General features: G+C 37.9%; 1 protein-coding gene across 6 annotated transcripts in view; it reads left to right on the top strand.

Annotated features, from left to right (window-relative positions):
• WDFY3 (WD repeat and FYVE domain containing 3) overlaps positions 1-26,366 on the top strand; it is a 276,427-nt gene that overhangs the window by 16,083 nt on the left and 233,978 nt on the right. For all 6 annotated transcript variants that reach the window (XM_042936004.1, XM_042936003.1, XM_042936001.1 and 3 more), the window contains one exon: positions 18,439-18,532. The gene's annotated coding sequence lies outside the window, so the exon portion shown is untranslated. Of the gene's footprint in view, positions 1-18,438; positions 18,533-26,366 lie in introns of those variants that run through there.

Raw genomic sequence — 26,366 nt, forward strand, 5'->3', positions numbered from 1 at the left:
TGTATTGCGGTCTAAGTTGAGTATATTTGACACTCCTTACTATCGTCTGAATTCTTGATTGTTTTTTTCAGTCAACAAGAGTTTTGTTTTGTTTTTTAAGTTTATTTAAGCAGTCACTACACCCAATGTGAGGCTTGAACTCATGACCCTGAGATCCAGAGCTGCATACTCTACTGACTGAGCCAGCCAGGCACCCCTCAGCAAGAGTTTATGAACTGTCTACTTTCTGTGCTGAAAATGTCAAAATGATAAAATACTATTCCTCATTTCAAAGAACTAGTAAACTACTTTGCCTTATGAACAGATAATTACTAAATATTGTGGTAATGTCTGTTTTGAGTTTCATTAGCTTCCTTCTCTAGCCACAGTATTTGAGGTTCCTTACTAGTCATTGCACTTGTTCGTGCTGCAACTCTCTTGGCTTACCTAGGGTAAGTACACACACCTTTTTCCTTGAATCTTGGGCTGCTTTGCAGTTTTTCCTTATACCTGTAATGATCCCATTTGTGGCTTGATCTTTTTAGTTAGGAATCAAGGTACGGAAAACCAGGAGAGGGAACTTTAATGAAGGTGTAATAATAATAACAACGAAGCCAGACTTTGGAGAAAGTGAGGGGAATCCCATATTGGGTACCAAATAGAATTAGAAGTTTAAGTTTCATAAGGGAGTATTCAGCATTGATCAGAAGAAATACTAATTGGGTCACCTGGCTGGCTCTGTTGGTAGAGCATGTGACTCTTGATTTCAGGGTTGTAAGTTCAAGCCCCACGTTGGGTAGAGAGATAATTTAAAAATAAATAAAATCTTAAAAATAAGGGGAGATATTAATCTATATGACTAGACATATGCACTGTGTTACTGCCCTGATATACCTTATCTGTTTTATTAATTTCTTAATCAAGAAATTACTGCTTAGAACTCTGGGGAATAAAATGGTTGGTCATTTCTATATGCTATAATAGAATATATTTATAAAATATAGTCTTTGTGTTTTTCCCTACTTTAAAAAATTATAATCTAATGATTAAAAAAATTTTTTTTGGCATATATATGTCCAAGAATCATATTACGTTATTTTAATATAACTGTATTACAAAGTTTACAGTCCTACCATTTAGAAAATATTTTTTTTCTTTTGCTTATGTGTTTATTTGTTTCTAAACTCTGTAAGTTTGCTTACTTGTACAATATCTCAAGATTTGATAGAGTTTTGTTGTATTAATGATATGATAGAACATGGCCAAGTTTTAGACTAGGGCAGAGGTTACTATTATACAGGACAGACTGGAAGGAGTCCACACTTAGAAATAGTACTGCATGTTGCAGCCATTCTCGTTTAAACTGCAGGTGTTGAGGAAAGGTCTCTGGTAAGCCATATTAGGAGTAGGACGGCCAGGGAGCCATCCATGCAACCTTTTGTTATGTGAATTTGAGGTAAAGAAGCACATGGAATCTTAAAGAAAGAAAGAGAGAGAGAGAGAGTGTGTGTGTGTGTGTGTGTGTGTGTGTGTGTAAATGAATAAAATAAGTACCTACATGTACACACGTATGAGTGACTGCCAGAGAATTCTGTTTGTGGATACTGGACCTGATTTCTGTCCTCGGGATTGGGACTGGTAACCAAAAATAGGTGTCCCAGTCCTAGGAAGAGAAAAGGCAGGGACCAGACTGGGAACCTCTAAAAGTGGCAAAACAGAAGCCTAGTTATAATAACTGAGGTATCAACAGGGCTAAAATGGCAGAAAGGGTAAGAATAGAGCAGAGGGTGTATCAGAACAAGCTAGGATCCCTTGTCATCTAATCTGGGGTGTAAGGGTTAGGTGGATTAGTGTTAATAACGACTTGATCTGGGGGCGCCTGTGTGGCTCAGTTGGTTAAACCTCAGACTTTGGCCCAGGTCATGATCTCGCAGTCTGGGAGTTCGAACCCTGCGTTGGGTTCTTTGTTGACAGGTTAGAGCCTGGAACCTGCTTCAGATTCTGTGTCTCTCTCTCTGCCCCTCATGCTCATGCTCTATTTCTCAAAAATAAAAAAAAGTAACGACTTGATCTGTAATTGAAGATTGGGGCTGAAACTGCTGTCATGAGTCTGTGTTGGTGACCTAGGATTTAAGTAACAGGAGAAGCAGGCTGGGCTTGACTTTTTTTTTTTTTTTTAATGTTTTATTTATTTTGAGAGAGAGAGAGAGAATGTGAGAGCAAGCCAAGGAGGGGCAGAGAGAGAGAATCCCAGGCAGGCTCTTCACTGTCAGCTCAGAGTCTGATGCGGGGCTCAATCTCACCAACTGTGACATCATGACCTAAGCCAAATCAAGAGTCAGCTGCTTAACTGACTCAGCCACCCAGGTGCCCTTTGACATTTGTATGCTAAATATCTTTTTATTTTAAGTTTATTTATTTTGAGAGAGAGACAGACAGCATCAGTAGGGGAGGGGCAGAGAGAGGGAGGGAGAGAGAATCCCAGGCAGGCTCCTCACTGTCAGCACAGAGACGGATGAGGGGCTGGAGCTCATGAAATCGTGAAATCATGACCTGAGCCGAAATCTAGAGTCGGACGCTTAACTGACTGAGCCACCCAGGTGCCCTATACTAAATATCTTTTAAGGAAAAAATTCATTTCCATTGTTAATCAGTAATCATTTACTTTGCTTTATTGGCACTGGTAAGGCATCACGAGTTGCAGAGAACTGCTGATGCCTCATTGTAAAGTCTTAACAGGGAACTGCTGTTGAAGTGAACAAACTGAAGCTTTGGAGTAAATACGCTTTGTTGCAAAATAAGAGGATATGAAAAAGCATGGTAGGCATGAGGGTTCTAATGTCATGATTCTGGAGGCAAAGTACAATATGTTAGGAGTTGAGTTTTTTGAGCAGAGTAAGAGGAAGTAAAAAAAATATGATAATTTGACATTAAAATGAGAACCTTACATACTCTTTTTACTTCCTAGAAGTCATAATAGCATTTTGGGGGTTGCAGTTAGCTGATAGTCATTAGCTTAAAGGGAACAAAAGCCATTTTTGGAATCTGTACTGGACATTGAATGACAAATTGAACAAGTGGGGCTTGATCAGAAAAAACTAGAGACCTCTAGAGATCTCATTAGCAATTAAAAACATTTTTTTTTTAATGTTTATTTTTGAGAGAGAGAGCATGAACAGGAGAGGAGCAGAGAGAGAGGGAAACAGGCTCCAGGCTCGAGGCTGTCAGCACAGAGCCCAATGTGGGGCTCAAACCCACAAACTGTGAGATGATGACCTGAGCAAAAGTCAGACACTCGACTGAGCCACCCAGGCACCCCTCATTAGCAATTTTTATACCTTCTCTCTAGACTCCCTGCCTTGCCTTTTCAGTTTTTATATTCCAATAAGAAAGGATTAAATTACCCTGTTCAGACCAGGTATCTGTCTCCCAGAGACAGGGAGCATTATGAGGCATAGTTATAACCCCAGGAGTCTATGCTTGTGTGCTGGGGGCCACCCCTAAGAAGGGGAAATCAAAAGTGGGGCAGCCCTCCTAGGAAATATGTAGAATATCTCAGCCTTTAGTAGTTTAATCTCTTTCCCCTTCTTTTCTTTCCCCTTCTTTTCTTTCCCCTCCTTTTCCTCCCCACTTACGTAAATGCAGAAGATAACCCTGCTGTCCCATCTGTTGATGCATTTTTAGTGGGAGAAAATCTCCATGCAAGCTGAGGTACCACATCCAGAGGCAGGGCCATAGGGATACTGAGTCTAGGTGATAGCCTGCTGCCACTGGTTTCATTGTGATTCTTGATATTTTACAACTTAAATTTAATTACTGCTAAATTGTCATTTGCATGATTGGAGGAAAAGAAAGGGAAATAAAAAGAAAATGTGTTTAAAGGGAAAGATGGGGTACTTACTATATACCAGTGACTAGTAAGGATATAAATGATGGCTTCAATCTTTAGCTTTTCGTCAGTGCATACACCCTAATCTGTTTTACTTCAGATTTTGTACCTTCTGCTAGTATCTTGGCTTATCAGGGTTCTGTTCCTAACAAGCTGACCTAGTCCTTTCTTCTTCTTGTTTTGTTTTTATTTTTATTTTTCATATCTTTTTTATTTTGAGATAGAGGTGGGGGGGTGGAGGGGCAGAGAGACTGAGGGATAAAGAGAATCCCAAGCAGGTTCTGCACTGTTAGCACAGAGCCCAATTCAGGACTTGAACTCACAAACTGTGAGATCATGACTCAAGCCAAAGCCAGATGCTTAACTAACTGAACCACCAGGTGCCTCCTAATCCTTCATTCTTGAAAGGGTCTGAGCCTCTGGTAATTCCAACAGTATAGAATTGTGATAGTCTTTCAATAACCTTAACGTGTACACAGTATTGTAAGAATGTATTCCAGATCTCCCTGAGTTCTTCTCATGGTTTTCCAAGCCCCAAAGTCATAGTAGCAATCTCTTCTCCCCTTGCTAGTCAGGGACAGTCACCCCCAGCCAATTCTGTAGCCTCTGTTTTTGCTTTTCTTGTTTTTCTACTGTCGCGAGGAAATCAAACTGAACATGATAAGCTCAGCTTTCAATAGAGTGAAGCAGTTATTTTGTTTCCTGGTATAAATATTTCCTCATTGGGTACTAAAACTTCTAGATCAGCAGATTTCAGAGTTCTTGAGATAAAAGGCAAAACTTTGAGAGCAGAAATCACTCTACGAAAATCATTGTTTCCCTCAGCCATTGTATTCTGGAGATAGGAAACAGCAGTTACTGGTTGGTTGTTCAGAGCCTTGTAGGCCGCAGCATCCCAGATTCAGAAGTTTTTAGCTGGAGCAACAACTGGTACACGAAGCTTCAAGAAGCCTTTTCTTCCTACTAGGGACACAGCTGTGTCTGAAGAAGAGTCTATTTGATATGAGGCCCTGAGCATCCACTCACTGCCATTTGAAGTGAATGCTTAGATCAAAGGCCATGTGATTTATAGGGGACATTCGGTTAATCTTGTGTAGTGGTGCTGGCAAAGCAACTTCAGAATTGGTGTCTCTTATAGAAAGAATCAGCCATCACCATTTTTTTAAAGTTTTTATTTAGGGGCGCCTGGGTGGCTCAGTCAGTTAAGCATCCAACTTTGGCTCAGGTCATAATCTCGCAGTTCGTGAGTTCAAGCCACATGTCAGACTCTGTGCTGATGGCTCAGAGCCTGGAGCCTGCTTCAGATTCTGTGTCCCGCCCCCTTCCCTCCACCCCCCCCCCCCCCCGCTTGTGCTCTGTCTCTTTCAACAATGAATAAATATTTTTAAAAATTTTAAGTTTTTATTTAAATTCCAGTTAACATACAATGTAGTATTAATTTCAGGTGTAGAATTTAGTGATTGAACACCACATCCAACGAGTGTCCTCCTTAATCCCCATCACCTATTTAACCCATCCCCCACCCACTGCCATCACCATTTCTATAATCCAAGGGGCTTGCAGTATTTTGCCTGCTAAGAAGTAGTGCCTATGGGGAACTCAGGCAAATGGATCCTGGACAGTAGTAGCAGCTGAGGTCCATCTTAGTGTAATTGATCTCTTGCATAACTGCTTTTCCTACCACCTGGTTGTGGTTGTTTTCATGAACTCACTAGGCAAGCACTAGGCTGGCTGCAGGAGGATTTATGACTTGATCTCTGATTTGAGCCATCTCTCCAGTGATTATTAAGAGCCTTTACATTTTGATTTGTTTGATTTGGTAGTAGCAGGATTCTGGTGAGGAATTTTTTAGGGTATGGCACCATTGTAAGAGGTTCATTCAAATAGCCCTTCCTTTTTTTTTCCCCCTCCCAAATAGCCATTCCTTAAATCTTTCCTTGGTTTTTCCTCTGATCTTTTCCTTCAAGGCCATTCATCATGGCACAGAGAAGGGAAGGATTGTAGGCTGTCTAGCCACTCCAAGAAGTGTCTACTACAGAAGTAATAATGTGGTCTGCAAGTTCCCAAAATTTAATAATATTTTCTAAAAGTTTTCGAAATGTTTTTGTCTTAATTAGATTCAGATCTTTTCCCATTTAGATTTCATGCTGTACAGTTTCTCAGCCATAAAGACCTTATTTTAAAATTTGTTTTTATTTTGGTTTATAGAATGCTAAAACACAATATATCCTTTGTGAAGGCATGTGTGTATGTATATATGTATGTATATGTGCATACACACACACACACACACATCTGAGCATAGGAAGTGTTTATAAAATGCATACCAGAATTTTATGATTGATTATCTTTGGGGCATGGGTTAGGAGAAAAGAAGATTAAGTGTTGTGGGGAGCAACTTTTATTGTTTTACTTCAAAAAATGTGTACTACTTGACATTTCATATTCTGTTGAGGATGCACCTTTATTAATATGAAAATGTTGGCATAAAATTTTTGTTTCTTATAGTTAACGTTAGAGAGTTTTAGGATGATTTAAGGACTAATAAGCAGTACTTATATATAAAGCTATCTGTGCTGTCAACAAAAGTGTTGTGGTTTTTAATTTTTTTTTTTAGCCTGTTTGGGAGTTAGATGCTTCTTGAAAGTCACTGCATAAATTAGTTTTTCATGTATTTACACTAAAGTTGAATTTGCTTTTCTCATCAACATAAAGTTTTAATTTAAAACTATAATTAACAGGGGCACCTGGGTGGCTCAGTTGGTTGAGCGACTGACTCTTGATTTTGGCTCGGGTCATGATCTCATAGTTTCGGAGATTGAACTCTGTGCTGGCAGTGCAGAGTCTGCTTCGGATTCTCTCTCTCCCCTCTCTCTGTACCTCCCCTTGCTCGCTCGCTCTCTGTCTCTCTCAAAATAAACTTTAAAAATACAAAATAAAACTGTAATTAACAAAAAGTATAATATATCTTACTCTGAAATGTCTATAATTCAGAGGTCAAGTTGCAATAAAGAATTGCAGGAAGGAGGCTTTCAACATGTTATTCTCTCTTCTAATTTTAGGTTTTGTGTCAGGTATCTGATAGGGACCCAATGCTATGAAGAGCTCTAAACTAGAAGTAAAAGGATGTACTTTCCAGTTTTTAGTATGTGCGGGCCGGATTGTATCATCGTTAGACTATTCAGTAGTTGACAATGATTTTGTCACCTCCCAAAAAGCAGTCAGTTATATCTTTTTTTTAAAAAAATAAACATTCCTTCAAGTATATTTAGAGAAAAATGAACAAATTTTAAGTGAATTTTCTGTATATGAACTTTTAAATGTACTATTTTTAAAAATGAAAGGCTAGCCACAAGCCAGGAAAAATATTTGCAAAGCATATAGCTGGCAGAGGATTTGAACCAAAATATCTTAAGAACTCTCACTATTTGATAATAAGACAAAGAACCCTGTCAAAAAATAGACAAAGGGTTTGCACCAGAGATATATGAATTGCCAATACATCCCACATAGAAAGATACTCAGCATCACTAGTCATCAAGGAAATGCAGATTTAAACCATAGGGTGATACTATTACACACACACTAGCATGGCTAGGAATAAAGTCTGATAATGTTAGAATTGGTGAAGATTTGGAGCAACTAGGAGTTTCCTTTCATACATTGCTGGTGAAATGGTATAGCCACTTTAGCAAACAATTGAGGAGTTTCTTATAAAGTTAAACATATTCTCTATGAACTCTTAAGTTACATTCCTAGGTATACATGCAAGAGAAATGAAAGCTTATGTCCACAAAAAGCTAATGTTCATAGTATTATTCAAAATGGTTCTAATTTGCTTTTAATGAATAGTTAACAATATTGAACAACCTTTCATGTGTTTCTTTGCTATGTCTATATCTGTCTTTTTAAGAAGTATTGACATCTTTAACTCTTAAAAAATTTTTTTTTAATGTTTATTTACTTTTGAGGGAGAGAGACAGAGCGTGAGTAGGAGAAGGGCAGAGAGAGAGAGAGGGAGACACAGAATCTGAAACAGGCTCCCCGCTCTGAACTGTCAGCACAGAGCCCAACGCTGGACTCAACTCACAAACCTCAAGATCATGACCTGAGCCAAAGTCTGATGCTTAACCAACTGAGCCAACCCAGGTGCCCCTCTTTAGCTCTTTTTAAAATTAGGTTGCTTATTTTATTATTGAGCCATAAGAGTTTTTAATATATTTTGGATCTAATTGTCTTTTTTTGTGGTGCATATTTTATGAATACTTTCTCCAAGTTTGTGGATTTATTTCTTTTCTAAAAAACAAACAGTTTATTTACTTATTTTAAGTAAACTGTACCCCCATTGGGGAGCTCAGACTCCACTGACTGACCCAGCCAGTCACCCTGAATTTGCTTCTCTTTTCTTTTTTTATGTTTATTTATATTTGAGAGAGAGAGACAGAGCACAAGCCAGGGAGGGCAGAGAGAGAGGGAGGCACAGAATCTGAAGCAGGTTTCAGACTCTGCTGTTAGCACAGAGCCCGACACAGGGCTCGAACTCAAACACTGTGAGTGAGATCATGACCTGAGTAGAAGTCAGATGCTTAACCGACTGAGCCACCCAGGCACCCCTATTTCATTTTTAAAACCATGTGTTTTGAAGAGAGAAGTTTTGACAACAGAGAGAAACACTGACAACAGCGTTTCCTTTTGTGGTTTGTGCTGAGAAATTCAGGGAATTCTGTTCAGAGAATTCTGTGCCTAAACGAAAGTCAACATTATTTAGCACTGTTTTCTTCTAGAAGTTTTATAGTTTACATTTTGCATTTTGATCTATGCTTCATTTTGAGTTAAATTTTGGATATGTTCTGATGTATGGGCTGGTTGAGATTCTTTGGTTTTGGTTTTGGTTTTTGTATATGGATACAGGTGCCCTAGCACCATTTGGTGAAAAGTTGTCTTTTTCTCCATTGAATTGCTTGACATCTTTGTCAAAAATCAGTAGACAACACGTGTGCATCTATTTTTGGAATTTCTGTTCTTTTCCGTTAATGTAGGTGTCTGTCCTGTCATCAGTACTACATTGTCTTGATTACTGTAGCTTTAGAGTAAGTCTTGAAATCAAGTAATATGAGTACTCCGACTTTCTTGTTTGTTTTGAAATTGTTTTGGCTTCTAGTTTCCTTGCTTATCTGTGTAAAGCTTAGAATAATCCTGTCAGTTAAAAAAAAAAAAAAAGTACTAGAATTCAGATGCAGATTGCGTTAAATCCATAGATAAATTTGAAGAGAAGTGATAACTATGTTGAGTCTCCAGATCTGTGAACATGTTATATCTCTCTTTACTCTGGTCATCTTTGATTTATCTCATCAGTGTTTTGTAGTGTTCAGAGTACAGATCTTAACACACAGTGTGTTAGATTTATCCCCAAGTATTTCATGTTTTTTGGTTGCTGTTACAAATGACAGTATGTATATATGTAATTTTTACTTGTTGATATGTGGAAATATGATCTTTATATATTGAATTTTGTATACTACAACCTTGCTAAATTCCCTTAGTAAATCTAGTAGGGTTTTTGTAGATTCTTTGGGGTTTTCTATATAGTCATGTTGCCTGGGAAAAAGTTTTATTTCTTCCTTTGTAATGTATGCTTTTTATTTCTTTTCTATACCTGGTAGCACTGGCTAGGACTTCCAATATAATGTTAAAGACAGAAAGCATTCATAATTTCACCTTTAAATAGGTATTTGCTGTGTTTGTTTTAAGGATGACAATTATCAGGTTAGGTTGCATTCTGTTACTAGGTTAGTAAGAGTTTTTAAAATCATGAATGGATGATTTTGTCAAATGCTTATTTTGTACTGAGATTATCATATGTTTTTTCTTCTTTATTCAGTTGATATAATGAATTATATTAATTTTTCAACTGTTGAGCCAGCCTTGTATTTCCAGGATAAACTCAACTTGGTCATGATGTGATAATTCTATTATATATTGCTAATATTTTGTTCAAATTTTTTGCATCTGTCTTCACAAAGGATATCAGATTTCTAGTCTCTTTCTCTTTTTTTAATGTCTTCGTTTGGTTTTGGCATTAAGAAATTATTGGTCTCATACCATGTTTTGGGAAGAGCTTCCTTCAGTCTGGTTTGAGCTGGTTAGAGTAAACACACATATATAGTTTGATATCTTTTGATTTAAGAAACGGGTGAGGGGTTTTATATATATATATAGATATATATAGAAATAGATATAGATATATCTATATCTATATCTATAGATAGATATAGATATAGATATAGATATATGCATGCTCAACTTTGCAAAGGTAGGGGTGGTTGGAGGCCATGGGACCAAAGATTTATGGGAGAGAATGACCCTCCTCAAGGTATATCTTAAAAAAAAATGTTTATTTATTTTTGAAAAAGAGAATCCCAAGCACTCCTTGTACTGTCAGAGCAGAGCCTGACACCAGGCTCGATGCCACGAATCATGAGACCATGATCTGAGCCAAAATCAAGAGTCAGATACTCAACCAACTGAACCATCCGGGCACCCCCAAAGTGTATCTTTTTATATATTGACTTTTCAAAACAAAGCATGTTATCTTCCATATTCAAAATAAGATAGGGATGGGAAAAATCTTAAACTATTAAAATAAATGAACCTGTCTGTATTTTAATCTAGTGCTATACCTATATTGTAAGGGAAGAATGAGTCTAAATGATTCATTAACACAGTATTTGACTATTTACCCTCAACTTGGGTGGAGGAAGAGGGAGGGATTGCAAACAAATCTTGAACTCTTTCTACTAGAGTTTATTTTTGTAGTGACATAGGCAAAGCAGCTCTGGGTCATTTTTAGGTGTATCATGCATTGGCTAAATATTTAGGTTATTGGAGCCAGGGCCTGAGGATGGAGGGACGTGCAAATATGGAAAGGGGAAAGGCAGAAATTAATCCTGTGGAGATGGATTGAAATTAAAGGTATTAATGTGAAGTCATTATTTTTGCAACTAGTATGTATATGTGTGCACAAATGTGTATCTACGTGTGGCATGTATGTACACATATATTTGTATGCGTGTGTGTGTATATATATACACACATATATATGTATATATACACATATATGTATATATATGTATATACACATATATCTGTATACATACGTGTATATATACACATATATGTACATATATACATATACATACATATATATATGTGTGTATATATATATATATATATATATATACACATGCATTTGTATATTTCCTGGTAACTCCAGCAAAAAGGCTGAGAAGAAAAGAACAATGAGAACACTTAATTCCCAAATCTTGGTCTGTACCACTGTTCCCAGCACAGAGGAACCAGAGATCTTCAGAGAATTGGCTGATTGCAGGTCTGGGCAGGGTACATACCAGGTGACCTGTATCCTTTTCTTTTTTTATGTACTAGAAAATAAATTTTTTTTTTTTTAAATGGGAGCATTTCATAAGAAGCCTGTTGGGTTTCCTACTGGTTCATTCAGTCTGTATTAATTTAATCATAAATAAGTATAATAATTAATTATGAACCAGTAGAAATAGGAATCATTATTCATAGTAAATAAACTGATAAATGAATAAGTAGAGAAGGGAGGTCTCTTGCTTACAGTAGAATTCTAAGTTCTAGAGCTGGAAAATCGTCAATTTGCAGCCATTATCGTAAAGATAAGACAGGGCAAGAAATAACAAAATCGAGGGGGCATGTTGATGAGGTGAAGGTTATTTCCATGGTATTAAAGTGTCTTCCAACAAATGACTTATTATTTGCAAGGTACAAAATTGGGTTTATACATTGGTGACAACAACGTGGGGCAAATGACTACCATGTGATTTCAGATATGACATCCTGAGGGGACATACCATCATCTGTGTGGTAATCTGGCCCAAACTGCATAACCTGAATCTCATCATGAGGAAACATTAGACAGACTCAACTGAGGAGCATTCTACTTAGAGGAGGGAGGGGCACCTGGGTGGCTCAGTTAAGTGTCCAACTCTGGATTTTGGCTCAGGTCATGATCTCATGATTTATGGGATCAAGCCATCCTTCCTCGGGCTCTGCACTGACAGCATGGAGCCTGCTTGGGATTCTCTCTCTCCTCCTCTCTCTGCCCCACCCCTGTGTGTACACGCACATGCACATGCTCTCTTTCTCAAAAATCAAAACATTTTAAAAAGTGGGGGATGGAGCTGTGTTCTTCCAAAAATTGAATGTCATAAAAGACAGGGCAATGTTCTGTATTAAAGAAGGCTTAAGAGAGATAATCACTAACTGCACCACCTGACCCTATACTGGATGGGGGGAAAATACTATAAAAGGATAGTATTGAAGGACCCATTGAAAAAATTGGGGATGTGGATACTAGAGAAAATAAAAACATTGTAACACTGTTCAAATTACTGAAGATTACTCTGGTTATAAAAGAGAATATCTCTATTCTTAGGAAATGCATAGTGAGTCAATGGAGCAAAGGGCTGTGATGTTATATAATTTATCTTCGGTTTGTTTAGAGGAAAAATAGTGTGAGTGTGTGTGTCCGTGTGAATGGAAAGGAAGTGCAAGAGAATCCATGAGCACAGATGATAAAACAAAGAGGGTAACATTAACAATTGGTGACTTTAGGCATAGTGGTGGTTTTTAATTCTTATATTTGCAGCTTTTATGTAAGTCTGAAATTATTTCCAAACCACATATTTAAAACACTTAAAAATATCTGCCCTTTATTTTTAGAGTTTCTTTATTTATAAAGAGTATGGTTCTTTGTCTGGAACCAGTTTGGAATGAACATTTTTGTAATATTTTCCTGTGTGTTGGTGTTGTGCCTCTGCCAGCCAACCATTGTTGAATATGACAGCAGTTAGTGGAAAATAAGTGTCACTGTGTGGACAGCTAGAATTTAAGACCTGATTTGGGGAGGGGAACTATTTACTACAGCGATTACTTTAATTTTCTAGAAGTATTGGCTACAATGCCTATTGAAGTCTTTCAAGTTGTTATCACTTAACTGTTGAAATACTAGAATGATTATTTTACATCAAAAATCTATTGCCCCTGATTAGATATTCTTGTTTTGTAAACTCAGGAAGATTGTAATTTTTAGCCTAAGAGTGTAATTACTTATTTGTTCGTTAAAAAAATGTTTATTGAATGCCTACTGTGTGCCATAACCCTTTCTAGGCATTGAAGGTATAGCACCAAACAAAACAAAGCTCTTGCCCTTGTGGGTTTTATGTTTTTGTGGGAGGATATAGACAAACAGGAAAGAAGTGAAATAAATTTATGTTAATAACATTGGAGAAAAATAGGTAGATTAGGGATGCTGGGAGTAAAATTGTTACAGTTTTAAAAAGAGTGGACAGGAAAGATTTAGTTCAGGAGACAAATATTTGCGCAAAGATCTGAAGATAGTGTAGGAGTGAGGCATGTAGAGATAATCATCTCCTGGAAAAGCATTTGGGCAGAGAGAATAGCAAGTATAAAGGCTCTGAGGCAGGAGTATGTCTAGCGTGAATACGGAATTGCAAGGAGGTCAGTAGGAAATGAGGTCAGAGGTAATAGGGGCCGAATTATGTAGGTTCTTTTTATGCTATTTTAAAGATTGTGGCATTTACTCTGGGATGAGAAGCCATTAGGAGATTTTGGGCACAGATGTTACATTGTATGAGTTATGTAAGATTATCAGAATCACTCTGACTGCTTTGATGAGAAAGGACTGAAGTGGGGCAAGGGTAGATGTTGGGAGGCCAGTTACTAAACTATGGGAAAAATCCAAGTGACAGATGATACTTATTCTGGTTAAAGTCTTTAGATGATGGGAGGTGGTCAGAATCTGGATGCATTTTGTAGACAGAGTCAGTACAGTTTGCTATTGGATGGAGAAAGGGTAAATACTTGAACTTTAGTGATTAGTGAGAAGAGGAGAAGGAAGCCAAGGAGGTGAGGAGAGACCAGTGAGATAGGATGAAACCAGGAGAAACTTTGTTCTAGAAGCCAGATAGAGAAGATATCAGGGTTTGATGAGTCACACCAGTTGGCTGTAGATAGGTCAAGAAAGATGAGAACTTGGATTCAATAATAATATGTAGGTGACCTTCAAGTTCAATGGCATATTGGGGAGCAAAAGTCTCATTAGAATGTGTTCAATTTGAATTGAAGAATCTTGGAAACAGAGTATGGTCATCTCTTTTGTGACCTTTTGCAAAAAAGGAATCAGAGAAACTAGCCAGAAACTAGAGAGGTGATGGTAGTTTCAAAGGTTCCTTGTTATTGTTTGTTTTCTAATGATTGGAAATACACACACACACACACAAATGGTTTGCTTCATAATATGGAGGAAATTAGGAAATTGATGATGGAGAGGAGAGAATTGGGCCTTACTAGAGCAATGTTCTTGAAAGGTAGGGGCATGATATCTATTTTCAAAGTGGAGGAGTTAGACTTTTTGACCCAAAAAGTTAAAGCATAGTAGAAGAGTAAATCTGTAGATTTTGGTAAGTGGGTAAGTGTGGTTCTAGAAGTTCTCTTCTGATTGCTTATATATATATAGGAATCAAGGACAACATGTAGAGTAACTCAGATCTTAGATGGCTTTTGATTTTTTTTTTCTTGAATGATGCAGATTAGGTGATCTGCCAGGAGTCCTGAGAAGCAACAGGAGGGCTGTAGCCATGCTTGTTAAATTTTTTTTTTTTTTTGAGACATTTAGGTTTTTGTTACTCTTCAGTCTAATTGGTTTGTATAACACTTAGGAAGAGATTATAAAAAATTTTTTTTCTTAATTTTTTTAAATGTTTATTTATTTTTGACAGAGAGAGAGAGAGAGAGAGAGAGAGAGAGAGACAGAGCATGAGTGGGGGAGGGGCAGAGAGAGAGGGAGACACAGAATCTGAAGCAGGCTCCAGGCTCTGAGCTGTCAGCACAGAGCCCGACGCGGGGCTCGAACTCACAGACAACGAGATCATGACCTGAGCCGAAGTCAGACACTCAACCAACTGAACCACCCAGGCTCCCCTAAAAATTTTTTTTAATGTTTTTATTTTTCAGAGAGACAGAGCATGAGCAGGGGAGGGGCAGAGAGAGGGAGACACAGAATCTGAAACAGGCTCCAGGCTCTGAGCTGTCAGCACAGAGCCCGAGGCGGGGCTCGAACTCACAGACTGCGAGATCATGACCTGAGCCGAAGTCAGACGCTTAACCGACTGAGCCACCCAGGCGCTCCGGGCAGGGATTCTTAAAACACTTTTGGGGCTCTGGAAAAATTTTTTTCCCATTGATCTTCGAGCCAAAAAGTATGAATATAAGGTCCTTAGAATTTTCATTAAATTGTAGGCTCTTAAAGACATATTTAAGCCAAGGAGGTAAAGCTAATTGTCTAGTCAAGTCTGGAATCTCTGTGGTCTTCTGAATTATATAATTTAATTTGGAAATTCAGTTTTCATACCTGTGTGCATATTCATGTATTCAAACTCAACCTGTTGACAATATAGCTGACTTATTCTAAATTAGAGGCAACCAGAGCATGAAATAAAAATGTGTAAAATGTCAAAGTCAAAATAAGAACTCTGCCTAAAGTGTGATTTATTTATTTTACTTGAGAGAGAAAGACCCAGGGGAGTGCGTGCGTACCCAGGCAGTGGAGGGGAAGAGGGAGAGAGACAGAGGGAGAGGAAGGGAGAGAAAGAAAAAGGAAGAAAAGAAAAAAGAAAAGAAAAGAAAGAGAAAATATTAAGCAGGTTCTATGTTCAGCACAAGCCCATTTCAGCACTTGATCCCACCACCAGGGGGTCATGACTTGAGCTGAAATCAAAAATTGGGCGCCACCCAGGTGCCCCTAAAGTGTGATTTAAATTGTGATTTGGGTAAACCTGATATTTGAAATTATATTGCATTTTGCAGTTAGAATGCATTGAAATCATGTCAAAGCATTTACCCTTGGTGAATTTATATTAAAATATTAAAGTGGGTAAAGCCAAATAATCATCAAAGGTGCTAAAATTTCTAGGAAATAATAAGTAAAGGCAGACAGCCGAGGAAGAATTGGCAAAATGTCTGAATAGGCATTTCATAAAAGAGGAAACGTGAATTAGCCAATAAATCTGAAGAAATGCTCAGTATCTTTCATCAACAGGAAAATGCAAAGTTAGGCCACAATTCTATGCCATTTTACACCCCAAAATTAACTTAGCATTACTAAGTATTGGATGTGGTTCAGTATGAACTACCTGTTGCTGTTGGGATTATAAATTCCTAAACACACTTTGGGGAAAGTAAAAATTGGCATCTTCATGAAAAATTGAACATAGACGTATTCATCAACTACTAGGCAGAAACTTAAGAGAAACTTTGGCACACGGGCCATAGGAGATGCCTATGAGAACTTTTGTAACAGAAATGCTCATAATAGGAAAAAAATCTTGGGAGAAGAATAAGATACTATTGTAAAGAAAATGGATAATTCACTTATGATATATTTATACAATGCAGAATTATTCTACAGTAAAAGGAATGAGCTACAACTGATGCAGCAACTGGATGAATCTTTAAAACGTAATACTGAATGAAAAAGTCAAACCGAGAAGACCGGAGCTATTTAATACCATTTTCACAGAATTCAACAGCAAACGAAATGAAACCCTATGTTGTTGGGGGATATATACATATGTTTTAAATCTTTTAAAAAATCAAGTAACGATAAAATATAGCCTAGCAGTTGCAGCAGACAGAAGGGATGAGAGAGGTGGGGGCATGGATCTGGGGGGAGCCAGTCAGGAAAACATTACCATTAACTTCTATTTAGGTTCTCCAGTGGAGGGAGGAGCAGGTACCTGGGTGTTCCCTCTATTATTGTCCTTTGAATTTAAAACATGTTACAAGGGGCGCCTGGGTGGCTAAGTGTCCGACTTCGGCTCAGGTCACAGTCTCATGGTCCGGTCCGTGAGTTCGAGGTCGCGTTGGGCTCTGGACTGATGGCTCAGAGCCTGGAGCCTGCTTCCGATTCTGTGTCTCCCTCTCTCTCTGCCCTCCCCCGTTCATGCTCTGTCTCTCTCTGTCTCAAAAATAAATGTTAAAAAAAAAATTAAAAAATAAATAAAATAAAACATGTTACAAATAACTCTTGTAGTAACAATAAGTTAGAAAGTAGGGGAAGCATATTCTGAAGTCACAGTTTAGAAGACACGTCATCACTTCTGCTTATTCCCTTACTGCCACTTGAATTCCTAATGTCACTCAGTTTTATACCAGAGGTATCTTCTTTTATTAGTCTTTTATCTGATTAAGCCTGTGTCTGCCATTTGTCAAGCCACTCAGGAACTACTTGTTGGATGAATAACTGAATGAATGACTTGGGAAAATAATTCAGGATTTTTCTTAGAAACTACTTAAGAGGGAGATTTTGAAAAATACTTTTCCTTCCACTACTAGCTGGGTGAGATGGACAGCAAAACTAGGTTATTATTGCAGAGACTTTTGAATGATAATGGACTGTATATTTGAAGGCAGTATTTCTTTTTTTTTTAAGTAAAACTCTTTTAATTTTTTAAAAGTAATCTCTGAGATCAGGAGTCACACACTCTACCTACCGAGTCAACAAGGTGTTCTTTGAAGGCAGTATTTCTGGTTATGTTTTAACTATTGTAATATGATCAGAGAGATTAACAAATACATGACAAAAACAAATAGTTGATCAGAACAGCAGACAGAAAGCCCATGGGAATTAGTCCAAGCTCCTCAGTTTTGAATAAAGGCACTTTGGGACTAAAGAAATAATTGATTAAGATCATAGAATTTGTTGAGAACAGAGTTAGGAAAGACCAGAACCTAGATCTCATGATTCATATACTAGGATTTTCATATTGAAATACTGAATGGTAAATAAAATATTTTTTTCAGACTTTTTGTTTTGTTTTTTAAAGTAATCTCTGTACCCAGTGTGGAGCTTGAACATATAACTCAGAGATGAAGAGTCTCACGCTCTGTCGACTGAGCCAGCCAGGCACCCCAAATAAAACAAACCTTTGAATGTCCTGTAGAAGGCATGCTTAACAACTTAAGCGTGGGTTATAACCATTAAGTAGGAAGCAGTGTTTTCTGATTTTAAGTTAGGGCAAACTACAGTTAGCTTCAGATACTTGACAAATATACCTAGAGAACTAACAAGAACTTTTTGCTTTTTTGGCTCATAAAAGCAAAAAAAGAGTGTGATCTGTGATGTACAAATGAACACTGGACTGGAAATGGGGAAGAATTAGGTTCTGAACCTGGCCCTGCCACTAAGTAACTGTGTTGTCATTGATTCTTTGCATAATTTTTCCTGGTCTTAGTAGATGGTTTAGAGAGACCAGATTTAAATGACTATATTTTTTGTGGACAGATTTTATCTGTCTTAAATAAGTCATTGTCATGTGTTCCATTATTAAATCATTGGCCACAAATAAGGAGACAAAGAGGGAATCAGTTGAAAATGAATGACTCATTATGCCAATACATATTCTGAAAATAAACTTTTTTTTTTTTTTTTTTTTTTTTTTACATCACAGGTATAATACTTCTCCACATCTGCTTCAGGAAGAAAGTGCCTGCCATTCCTATTGTTTCTACGCAGGTTCATGCCAGCCCAGAACGGAGAATCAGGTCAGTTTTAGGATTGTTTTGTCTGTCGAATAAGGAGCCAAGAGCAAGAATCATGATAGTCTTTCTTGCATCATTGTATTGTAGCAAGACCACTGAACTCTGCCCCAGAAGAGCTGGGTTTCAAGCCTTCTTTCCCATTGATGGCTGGGTAAGCTTAGGCAAACCTTTCCTGAATGGCTTGTAGTTTTCTGTACCCCTCCCCCCCACCAAAAAGGATATATTAGAATAAATTATCTTCAGTTTCAATTATAGCTTTAAAGCATTGTTACTTTTATTGTAGGTACCTACATAGAATAAAATCGTATTGTTAAAACATCATTTTCATTCTTTTTTTCCCCTGGAAAAATCTAGTTGTAAGCACAAGCTTTGGAACTCTAACCTATTGTATTGTAGTTCCTTGGAGTGACTAGTTTAAATGATGAGCTACGTTGTAAGGGACTCGAGAGTATTCTTGCTATCTGGTTGCCTTAGTTTTAGTATTTTACTTTGCTTTATTGTTACTGAAACATTTTTTACATGAGGTTATTAGTCCTTCAATAATGTTCTTCAGCTTTAGAGAGGATACCTTTTTGACCATGTTAGTTCTCTATTGATTGTACGTGACACAATTCAAATATCTTAAACAGAAAGGGGAAGTTATCAGGCTTTTGGATATATCCCAGGGGATACCAAAAGCTCTGGGGACATGGAAATGCAGCTGGGCTGTACAAGAAGAACCCAGAAACCAAAGACAGTCAGGTTTCCCTCACACTGTCAGTGTGGCGCTTCTCCTGTGCGTCTGTGTCACTATCTTTGGAGAACTGGCTTTCTTCATGTTTCCATTCCTTGTCATGGGAAGCATGGTTTTCACCACTTCCCTACACTCTGTATTTTAAACTTCAAACTCCCAAAGAAAGGCTGACGAATGCTTAAGTACCCTATCCCAGATTTCCCAGAACAGACTCTGATTCTTTAGTCAGGTGTCCCTAAGCAAGTTGTGCTTTGGGGCAGGGTCATTTTAAAACTTGGCAATGGCTATCTTCCCATCTTTGTTTCAAAGCCTGTTGTCCAAAAAGGATCTGATTTATTCCTACTACAATACACGTGGCTAATAATAGAGGCTTACCCTTTCTAGGAGTATTTGTATTTCAGTTGGGATCAAACATTAAGCTGTATTTCCAAAACTGTGTAGAAGTGAAAATGTGAGTTCTAGTAGATAAAAATGATTAATATAGATGAAAGAAAAACATTAGGGATTGAAAGGCAGTATTTTAGGGTTTGGAGATGGAAGAAAATGAGTAACCCATGTTTGTATACTTAGAGGAGGGCAGATAGATAATCACATATTTTTTTTAGCTTATTTTGAGAAAGAGTATGAGCCAGTGCACAGCTCAAGCAGGGGAGGGGCCGAGAGAGAGAGGGAGAGAGAAAAATCCCAAGCAGGCTCCACACTGTCAGTGCAGAGCCCAGTTCGGAGCTCGAACTGACAAACTCTTGAGATCCTGACCTGAGCCGAAATCAAGAGTCAGATGCTTAACCAACTGAGCTACCCAGGTGCCCTGCACATATATATTTCTAAGGTTGCAGTGGTACAAAATTTAATACAGCAAGTAAAAGAAAAGCTTTTCTATTTAACTTTCTGAAAACAAGATTTGAAGGTAAGGGAAAGGACCGTTAGGTTTAGTCTCAGCTCAACTATTAACTATGATTTTGCCTAAATCACTTCTTCTTTGTGCACCTCAGTTTACTGAATCTGGGCCACTTACCAGCTGCATGACCTTAACTTCAAGACATCAGTTTTCTTCATCTTAAAAATGGAATTGGTGATAGTGATACCTCACAGGTTTCTTGTGAGGAATTACTATATGTTAAGTGTACAGAAAAGCTCCTGGCACATCAGCAGTATCACTTTTTGAAATGAGTGGATTAAATTACAGGATTGTTGGAGTCCCAGGTAATTTAAAAAAAAATAAAAAGAAATCTGTGGTCTAAGATATTTCTGATACGACCAACATCTTTTTTTCAGAATTAAGACTTAGAAGCCTTGGCTGTCTACTTGAGCCCTGTGTTAAGGCTAGTTTTGGTACTGCCAACAAAAGTTATTTTGAATTAAGTGTAGGTATTAGTTCTCAATGGCTACATGTATTAATTTGTTAGGGCTGCTGTAGCAAATTACTACAAACTGGATAACTTAAGCAACAGAAATTTATCTTTTAATGTTTATTTATTTTGAGAGAGAGAGAGAGAGAGCATGCAAGTTGGGGAAGGCCAGAGAAAAAGGGAGAGAGAGAATCCCAAAAATCCCAAGAGCCGATGCAGGGCTCGAACTTAGAAAACTGTGAGATCGTGACGTGAGCTGAAGTCAAGAGTCGGACGCTTAACTGTCTGAGTCACCCAGGAGCCCCAATTTATTTATTTTTAAAAGTTTGTATGTTTATTTTGAGAGAGAGAGAGAGAGAGAGAAATTAGGGGAAGGGCAGAGAGAGGGAGAGAGAGAGAATCCCAAGCAGGCTCCCTGCTGTCGGCAAACCATAAGATCATGACCTGAGCCAAAATCAAGAGTCAGACGCTTAACTGACCGAGCCACCCAGGTGCCCCGAGACATATATTGAGAGAGTTTAAAAAGTTCAAGGAATTGAACTCCATACAGTATGAAAAGTGTGGATATATTTAACGTGAAGATTAAAATACAAATTTTTAATTTTTTATAATTAGAAAAAAATGCAAGTTGAAAATTAAAATAGCATTACAAATTAGACTATTGGGATTTTAAATTTTAATTCAGTTTTTCTTTATTTCAAGAAATGATACCCTAAGTTTGGGACTTAGAAATCATTTTTTATATGAATTTTTTTTAAGTTTATTTATTTTGGGGGAGAGTGTGCACATGCAGTGTGCTCTGCACCAACAGCACAGATGTGGGGTTCCACCTCACTAACCGTGAGATCATGACCTGAGCCGAAATCAAGAGTTGGATGCTTAACCACCTGCGCGATCCAGGTGCCCCAGAAATATAAATCATTTTTATCACACTTTATATCCCCTTTTGTGATACTTTTTTTTCCGCCTTAGAGTTTTGGTTTATTGTCTAGAGCTAGAGGTTTCTATGACTTCCATCTCTGAGTTGTTTTTGACCGCAAGTATCCCTTATTTGGCTCTTGTTTTGAGGACAGTTTATGTATTGATCTTTATTGATAGTGTGATTAAAAATATTGCATAATGGGTGCCTGGGTGGCTCAGTCGGTTAAGCCTCTGACTTCAGCTCAGGTCACGATCTCACAGTTCATGAGTTCGAGCCCCACGTCAGGCTCAGTGCTGACGGCTCAGAGCCTGGAGCCTGCTTCGGATTCTGTGTCTCCCTCTCTCTCTGCCCCTCTCCCGCTCGTGCTCTGTCTCTCTCAAAAATAAACAAACATTAAAAAATTAAAAAAATATATATTGTATAAAGAGTTAAAAGCAGATATTAGTGAGAACTGCAGTGTAGTACATGTTTTGGTTAAGGCACCAAACTCAGTCATATTTCCAGGTTTCAGTCATGGTGTCGTTGCTTACAGCTCTTTGTCCTAGTACATATTTCTTAATTTCTCTTCTTATTTCCTATCTGTAAACTGAGTGTACTAATAGTATTTAATAGAAGTATCATAAGGGTTAAACAAGGTAATGCTTACAAAGTCCTTAACGCTGTACCTGGCACATTGTAAGTCAAAGCTAAATTTATGTTAGCTCCCATTCATTGTTGCAAACAATGGCCTTAAATCATTTTTATCTCTGAGTTTTTTAAGATTAGAATATCAACAAAACAGTGTTCTGCCGACGAAAATGCAAAAACCTTCGTGTTTAGTTGATTACACAGTTCATTAGCATATTGGCTTTATTTTTGAAAGGCAGAATAGAGTTTGCCTAAAAGGATATGAGTTTAGAGCCATTGCTTAAATTATTGACTAAGGAAGGCAGGAAGGGATTGGAGAAATAAGTGTGCTGTTTTTGCTGTAGGTCTCAAGAGCTTTTTTGTAGTCCCCAAATACATACGTATGTGGTATAATGTATCTGTAACACAAGGATGTCAACTTTTCATTTTCGTTTTCTTCTTAAACTTTTACCACTAGCCACTCCTCCCCCCTCCCCCCTTTTTTTTGTTCTGTTTTGACCTGGGGGAAAGGAGTGGGAGAAGGGATGTCCATTCCCTTTACAGTTTTATACAGGACTTGTCATTGCTGGTCTTCTTACCTGTGGTAGGATTGCCCCTTGCTCCTGTTTTATGAAGATCTCTGCTAATAAGGCACCATTAGGTGTATTGATGTGGTTGTGAGTTGACTGTGGCCACTTAGGAACTTCCTAAGAAAGCTAAACTCCAGGGTGCTTGGGTGGCAAAGTTGGGTAAGCATCCAACTTCCACTCAGGTCATGATCTCACGTTTCTGTTCGTGAGTTCAAGCCCGGCATCAGGCTCTGTTGCTGTCAGTGCAGATGGTGCTTTGGATTCTCTGTCTCCCCCTCTCTCTGCCCCTCCCCGACCCTGCAAGCTAAATTCCTTCTCCCTGTAGAAGAAGGATCTATGCCTAAATTGAGGGAAATGTGGAAGTAAGAGGAAGTCTCCTGTTCACATACATTGTGGTCCTAATTTGGTGTCAGCTTTACATTGTCTGAGCACATTTTTGTGTGTGTTTTATTTAAATGAAAATGAAGAAGGCCACTGCTCTCCTTAGGAGTTTGTAATTTGGAAGTGTTATACAACAAATGATATAGAAAGAAGAGAGGAAACGGGAGAAGATCTGAAGTATAATCTCTCAAGCTGGTTTATTATTTTCTTTGTGTGTGGTGGAGGAGGAACCTCAAAAAGCCTAGCCTAGAATTATTTTTGGAAAGTAAAGATCCAGTATGTTTTGATGGAATCAAGGATAGTTACGACTATGTCTATATGCTGAAGTAGAAAGTGAGTTAAAGAATGGTTCCAAAACATATAGAGAAGGAAGGACACATTCTTTTTTTTTTCTTCAATTTTTAAAGTATCTTGATTTTTAAAATAAACATTCAGATACTTAGTTCTTTTTTACCGCTCCAAAGAGCTGAAATAATTTATAATGGTCTGTGCTCTCTCCCTTCCATTTTTCCTCCTTCCCTTCTTAGTATCTGTCCCCATAATTTTTGACCTTTCAGTTTGGATCTTTTATATTTGGTCTTACTGCATGTTTTGTAGGAAGCAAATCACATTGTCATGTGTTCATGACGCAAGAGTTGTTTTCCTCCTTATGGTATCTCTAGCTCTTTCTTAACTATGTAATTGCCTCGTCCAAAAAAAAAAAAAAAAGATGTTTCAAAAAGCCCCATAGGGATGAATTTTTGAAGTTATCTCAGAACCAGTCATGGTTCAAAACGCAAACTTTTTGGGATCAGAGGCTAAGATTTGGTTTATTTTTTAAAATCTTTTAATGTCAAAAAAAATCTTTTCAAATATTTTTACCTTCTTCCAACATCAGTAGATTAGCCTGATGCTTTGCTGTATCTAAGTGGGTATTCAGGAATAAGGGCTTCCTTTTAGGGTCAGAGGTTGTTGAAGGAAAGCTTTTACAAAATCTTAGGAAAAGGCAAGCTGTCCCCCATTAAAGAACAGTTCCGGGGCGCCTGGGTGGCGCAGTCGGTTAAGCGTCCGACTTCAGCCAGGTCACGATCTCGCGGTCTGTGAGTTCGAGCCCCGCGTCAGGCTCTGGGCTGATGGCTCGGAGCCTGGAGCCTGTTTCAGATTCTGTGTCTCCCTCTCTCTCTGCCCCTCCCCCGTTCATGCTCTGTCTCTCTCTGTCCCAAAAATAAATAAAAAACGTTGAAAAAAAAAAAAAAAAAAGAACAGTTCTTAGTTTACTGGTGCAGAGGCCATGTGATAGAATTAAGTTTTTTATGTGGGCTTAAATTTATCTCCCCTGTTTATTTTTAAAATACATATTATATATCTATAATATATCTATATATTATTTATTTATTCATTTTGAGAAAGAGTGTGCACAAACACAAGCGGGGGAAGGACAGAGGGAGAGGGAGAGAGAATCTCAAGCCGTCTCCAAACCTAGCATTGAGCCCATCGGGCTTAGCGCTGAGCCCAGGGGCTCGGTCTCACGACTGTAAGATTATGACCTGAGCTGAAATCAAGAGTCAGATGCTTAACTGATTGAACCACCCAGGCACCCTGTCTCCCCTGGTTTTTTGATCAGTTTTATGTTTTTCATTTCCTATGCCTGCTAAAGAATTCTTGTTCAAGGAATTCACTTTTATAATATCATAGGTAGGGACACCTGGGTGGCTCAGTCGGTTAAAGCGGCTGACTTTGGCTCAGGTCATGATCTCACCGTCCGTGAGTTCGAGCCCCGTGTCAGGCTCTGTGCTGTCAGTTCAGAGCCTGGAGCTTGCTTCGGGTTCTGTGTCTCCCTTGCTCTCTGCCCCTCCCCCACTCACACTCTGTCTCTATCAAAAAAATGAATAAACGTTAAAAAAATATATATGTAATATCATAGGTAAATGAAATCCACCCCTTCCCTTGAATAATAGTTAATGATAATAGATAATAATATTAATAGCAGTGTACATTTACTGTTTCCTAGGTTTTTCATGTATTACATCATTTATTCTTCACCACAATCTTGTGAGATTAATTCTATTATTTTACTAATTTTTATGCTGTTAGAAACAGGCACTAGAAGTACTTGCCCACAGTCACAGGATGAGGTAATGGCAGAGCCATGATTCAAACCTAGGAATCTGTCTCCAGGGTCAGGCATTCACCTGCTCTGCTGTCCTGCTTCTCTTATACTTGAGGAATGACATCACTTATTTCTTTTCTGTAAAAGAATGTGAATCATTCTTCTTATATCTGAATTTATGTTTGAAGACAGTAGCCTGTGAATATTCATTATATTAAACGTGAGTTTCAGGTATTTAATTATACTGTTAAGAAAGTAAGAAAACGTATACTAATAAAAAATGTTTGGAGCAGAATGATTTATTCTGTCTTCTCAGGTGACCCTGTGTAAGGTTAGTATTCTATTTTCAGGAAGAATCTATTGATTTGTGAGTAATTGAATCCCAGGCTTTGCTATATCCCCATTATATTTTTGATATTTAGTTTGCTATTTTGTTTCCTTTGGAAGTTCTGTACCCACATAGATGTGTATAACTTTGTTTTGTTTTGCTTTGTTTTAGAAAATAATTTTGAGAATAATTACCCTGATACCAAATACTGTACAGTTCAAGCACAAGAAGTACAGAACTGAAGAACTGAGTGTTTTTTGTCACTTGTCTCCATTTCTTTTTCTGGAGTTGCTTATATTCTTGTTTTGTGTCTCTCTGCCAAATGGTTTCCTTTGCTTTCTTAATTAGTGTATAGTGGTCAGTTGTGGGTGTTAAGTTTGGCTAGCTCTTGGCCCCCAATAGCTAATTATCTTGGTTATCACATTCTAAATTCTAACTTGCTAGGAAAGAAACTCCATGAGAAAATTTTTGAGATTTTAAGTTTTATTATGTTTTAAGTTTATTGATTTGAATAAGCTCTTTGCTTTTTCTTATCTTTATGGGTATTGAGATTTAGTGGCAGTCTTATTTTCCATAGCTTCTAGTTTGTAAATCTGGAATGGGAGTGTAGTTGAAGTCTAAGGTTTTTTAATTTTGTTTTGTTATTTTGAGAGAGCACAAGCAAGAGAGAGGCAGCAGGGGGAGAGAAAGAGGGAGAAAGAATAAATCTCAAGCAGGCTTCATATTCAGCACAGAACCCAACACGGGGCTCAATCTAACAACTGTGAGACCATGACCTGAGCCAAAATCAAGAGATGGACGCTTAACTGACTGAGCCACCCAGGTGCCCCTGGTCTAAT

This window comes from Panthera leo, chromosome B1, assembly GCF_018350215.1.
Source record: "Panthera leo isolate Ple1 chromosome B1, P.leo_Ple1_pat1.1, whole genome shotgun sequence".
Lineage (NCBI taxonomy): Eukaryota > Metazoa > Chordata > Mammalia > Carnivora > Felidae > Panthera > Panthera leo.